This window comes from Meriones unguiculatus, chromosome 5 (assembly GCF_030254825.1).
Source record: "Meriones unguiculatus strain TT.TT164.6M chromosome 5, Bangor_MerUng_6.1, whole genome shotgun sequence".
Lineage (NCBI taxonomy): Eukaryota > Metazoa > Chordata > Mammalia > Rodentia > Muridae > Meriones > Meriones unguiculatus.
The window spans coordinates 94,070,686-94,075,856 of NC_083353.1; the positions used below are offsets into that span (position 1 = coordinate 94,070,686).

Consider the following 5,171-nt stretch of genomic DNA (forward strand, 5'->3'; position numbering starts at 1 on the left):
CTAAATAAATACAAAATTTAGTGCTATCTTCACTTTGGAGAGATTCCCTGAGGATCTTGAAATATATCCCATATGGATAAAGGGGATCTGAGGATGACAGGTGTTTTCTTTAAGTGATAGAAACAGACTTTGCCATTTCCTTCTGGACCCCATGGCTTATGATAAGTGGGATGTAATTTGTACATTTTTTCTTTTCTGCTTCAATAAGTTGTTACTTTTTTTCTTATTCATTTCAAACTTTTTAAAGAATCCCTCACAGATAAGAAAAAAACTAATCCATAAAGATTTTTTATGTCTTCTGAATAATTCTATATGAAGACATAAAAGAAATTTATGAATAAAGCCGATGTCTCTTGCTTTGCAATGGCTTCTCTAGAGGAGGGGAAATGTGCTTGCATATTCTATGGATTCTGACTGGGATTCTGTAAATCAGACTAACAAGAGAAAAACAAAAGTGCGTGCATTCAGAAATGGGTAACAAGAGGGAGTTAAAATCAAACAAACAAACAAAACCCACAAAGGTAAAGGACTTTAAGTTTCTAGGGGTAGCAGACTCTAGAAACACAAATATCTAAAGAAACCAATTTGAGGCAAATATTAGTTTCAGCAGAGTTAATGGCCTTTAAAAATAAGATGTAGAGGGCTAGAGAGATGGCTGAGACATTAAGAGCACCGTCTCCTCTTCCAAAGGTCCTGAGTTCAATTTTCAGCAATTGCATTGTGGCTCACAACCATCTATCATGATACCTGGTGTCATCTTCTGGCATGCAGGCATATATGCAGGCAGAACACTGTATACATAAGACATAAATCATTTTTTTAAATGAGGCTCATAGCCAAACTTTGGGCATAGTGCAGGGAATCTTAAGAAAAAAAGGGGAGAAAGAAAGACCTGGAGGAGACAGGCGCTCCACAAGGAAAGCAACAAAACCAAGAAATCTGGGCACAAGAGTCTTTTCAGAGACTGATACTCCAACCAAAGACCATGCATGGAGATAACCTAGAAGCCCTGCACAGATGTATCCCAAGCCCAGTATCTAAATGGGTTCCCTAGAAAGGGGAACAGGGACTGTCTCTGAAGTGAACTCAGTGGCTGGCTCTTTAATCACCTTCTCCTGAGGGGGGAGTAGCCTTACCAGGCCACAGAGAAAGACAATACAGCCAGTCCTGATGAGACCTGATAGGCTAGCGTCAGATGGAAAGGGAGGAGGATCTGTCCTATCAGCGGACTTTGAGAGGGGCACAGGAGGAGATGAGAGAAGGAGGGTGGGCTTGGGAGGGAATGAGGGAGGGGGCTACAGCTGGGTTAAAAGGTGAATAAATTGTAATTAATATAAAAAATGAAAACAAAAAAGTAGAAACTGATTCACTTAGATACAAAATTTTGAAGCAATGTCTAACATAACTTCATGTCTAGCATAATATTTTCTTCTATAATATATCTATAAAAAATCACATACTATAATTTAGAATGATCCAAAGAATACTTTATAGCCCAGGCTAGCCTTGGACATTAGAGTCTCTTCGCTCAGGTTCCTGAGTACTGGGATTTTTAGTGCTGTATCACCACTCTCAGAATACATACTCTTTCATGTTTTATAGTTTGTTCTGCTGTACGGTCCATGTCGTGAAAATAATTATTGATATTTGTATATACAAAGACAAACCTAGTACTGTAGATATAGAGGGTTGATTTTTCAGCAATCCCTGTTTCAAATAAATATTAGTAATTCACTTTTCCAAGCTTGAATATAGTAGTTTTGAGCTGAATGATTTTAAACTATTCTCTTTATTCTTTGAAAGGATTTGGAATATTTGCTGAGTCTGGGCTATATAACAATTCACAATTTATTTTGTGTCAATGTTTTAATCTGTTACAATAGGACAATGACGAATTTCCTCAATAAGATACTAAAATAAATGCACACTGTACTTTGATCCATCTCTCAATTAGTAATTTAAAAATGTTGAGAAATTGTTGAAATCATAGGGAGTACTGAAAGGTCATTAGGTCTGTTCAAAGAGTTTGCAATACAAATGTAAAGACCACAAGTATAACAACGAAATTTACCCAGTAAAATTCAAAGACAATTTTTAAAATTCCAACGCAGGGGATGAATTTAAAGTGTTGTTGCATTTCAAGCATTTTGTGACATTTTATACTGATTCCCAGCATCGTGGAAAAGATAAGAAAGCTGGTTTAGCATGTGGAAGGTTTTCCTTCAACTGTACAACATCATCAACATTATGTCTGACAATTGCCATCCTTATTTGTATGGAGACTGGTTTACCAATCATTATAGCAACTGTCCTGTTTAGGAGGTTTCATGAGTCAATGGTCTACTTCTCATATCCTGCTTACTGCTGTACTCTGTGCCTATGAACGTTCAAGAAACTTTCCTGTGCTAATTTGAATCTGGAAGTGATTCTTTTCTACAGCAATTTAAACTACTGTTCCAAGTACAGATTCATTCAGGAAGATGGGCAGGCTTTGTAAAACCGGACAACACTGGATGTTATTAATTGTTCTATGTATTGTTAATACAGCCTTGAAATATCAATACAGCCAGGCGTTGTCAGAATTTTTGGAAGGGTTATGAAAACACTTCCTTTTTCATTGCCTTTCTGTGTCTAGCTTCCGAATCACTTGCTTTTGACATGGTTTTGCTGGAAAGAATTGTGCATTTTCCTGTGTTTTTATTGTTCACAAACTACCAGTGGAGCTGCAAGAACTTTCTCTGCCCAAAATAGGCTCTTAAATATCATCTGGCTCCTCTGTTCCTGGGTACCCAACAGCCTCCCTCAACCCACTCAGCAGGATGAAGAATATTTCAAGAGACTGGAGACAAACAAGGTTATTTTATTTGCTCATTCTGGATTTTATATATATATATATATATATATATATATATATATGTGTGTGTGTGTGTGTGTGTGTGTGTGTGTGTGTGTGTGTGTATGTGTGTGTGTGTGTGTGTGTGTGTGTGTGTGTGTGTGTATGCGTGTGTATTATTTTCTACAGTATGTTTGGCTGAAGTATGGTCTGAGGAATTTTGAAAGGTGAAAAGAGTGTATACATGGTCTACAGTAATGTTCAAGAAAACAGGTGATAAAAACTGGCCAGAAGGCATAGATATCCTTGACTCTATCAGGGCGCCAGAAATTCTAGGGTGGTTTGGATGCTCTAGTGTCTTGTCTGGTTTCTTGTATCATTTTTCTCTTCTTTACACAGTTTCCGGAAAGCTATACCTGAGAGTGTGAGTGAAAAGCCACGAAAGAGACAACGATCCCTTTTAGTGAACAGGTTTGAAAAAAGAGATCAATATTTTCCTGGTGAAAATTTGTTATATCTACTATAATCTTAATTCTGATGGTACTCATCTTTGGACCTTGCTTATTCAACTGCCAATTTAACTATATCTTCTCTCATTTACTACAGAGCTGCATTCACATGATCCTGTGGCGTCATAACCTCATTTGTCTGGGATCTCCATCACTGCCTGGAATTCACCAAATGTAGAGACCCTGAACAGTTCCTTCCCTAATTTCAACCCATGTTCTAGATGACTTAAAAATATCACCTCCTTGGGAGGAGAGACGCTATCAAATGCTATCTTCTTGCTACCACAAGGCCATTGCAACTATGACCTCACCAAAGCTGAGGGTTCTGCTGTGAGTCTGCACAAGGACAAGCCTGTTGACAGTCAGACATGGATGATGGAAGGGCTGAGGCTACCTACCAAACACTGCTGATCTATTGGGTGTGGATAGTTTCCAGAAGAGGGAGAGTCTTTGTCTTCTGTTGTGTGGTTCTTATGGAAAGTTCCAATCCAATATTCACGCAGATGGGCCCCCAAATAAAAAGAAAAGTCATGAATCTGGAAAGGGAGTGGTAGCAATGAGGAAGCCTGGGCGTTGATAGGTATGGATGCATGTAAGAAGGGGATATAGAGGAAAGAATGAGCAGGATGTATTGTATTTGTCTGTAGGAAACTGTCAGAAAACAAAATTAACTTAAAAATCCATTAACAATAAAACAAATCATTTGCTATGTTCAGAGTTTATTACAAATGTATCTTGAGCATCGGCATTTTAAAGCTCATAAATTCACAGGAATTTTATGCTCAGCATTTAAAACTTTTATACTATGTCAGCATCACAAAACACATATCATAAGTTGGGTGAGACTTAACAAATGCAAAAACATGCATTAAAACCTTTATAACTTAAAATTTTCCATATTTTTCAAAATTTCTCCCGTGACCTTTCTTGGTCAATATACTTTCTTTAATCTCACTCCACATTCTTATTTATTCCATCACCAATGAGTATATCCTATCCCAGGACTTTATTTAAATAGAATCAAACTGTTCTGTATGTCTGGCCTTATTGATTTGCCAACACATTTTTGAGCTGTATGTATGCTAGTGATCTGTTTCTTTATATATATATATATATATATACTAATGAGAATAGAACTATATCATATTTGTTTAACCATTGTGCTATTCATTGTTATTTAAGTTGCTTCTAGCTAAAAGTTATTCGAAATAAATATTTATATTATTTTGTGTCTATACAGTTGTTTCTTTGGTGGAAATATTTAGAAATGTTTTTTTTTTTTTTGATCTTAGAGTGTGACTGATTTTTGGACAATCAGCTAATTTTACTTGTAAAGAGAGTTTACATTTTACTTTTACCAGTAATTCATGAGCGTTCTGGTAAAAACAACTATTTTAAAGCTTTTAACTAAAAAGGGATTGTGATATTCAACATCTTTTAAGAACCATGGGTGTAAGTAAAAGAACCATTTGGTCACTGTCATCCTGGCTTGATAAGCTGTAAAAAATTAAAATAGGAATGTGCTACTTTTAGCTGCAATGGGGTCATTTTGTAGATCAAGAATGAAATGTCAAACAGCTGAGCCAAATTTGAGCTCCTGCTAATTGTAAGGCAGAAACGGAAGCACGTGGCTAGGGAGCCGCCCTTGGCTGGCCGATTTTACAACTGTCACCCACACTTCAATGTCAAGTGTAGTTTCAAGTATATAAACACTGAACTGTTTTAAACAGAAGTCCTAGAACTCTCAGTGCTTTTCATCTTTCTAGTGTACATCAGCCTCCATTTCTCACCTACTTAACGGTGAAGTACACTGTGTTGCCAGAAATAAA

The 5,171-nt window shown here is 36.8% G+C and overlaps 1 long non-coding RNA gene across 1 annotated transcript; it reads left to right on the forward strand.

The window, feature by feature from the left end:
• The first annotated feature begins 2,647 nt into the window (after positions 1-2,647).
• LOC132654249 (uncharacterized) lies at positions 2,648-4,395 on the forward strand. Its single transcript, XR_009591903.1, has 3 exons — positions 2,648-2,854; positions 3,233-3,304; positions 3,440-4,395. It is a non-coding gene; the product is annotated as an uncharacterized LOC132654249 (long non-coding RNA).
• The last annotated feature ends 776 nt before the right edge of the window (positions 4,396-5,171 follow it).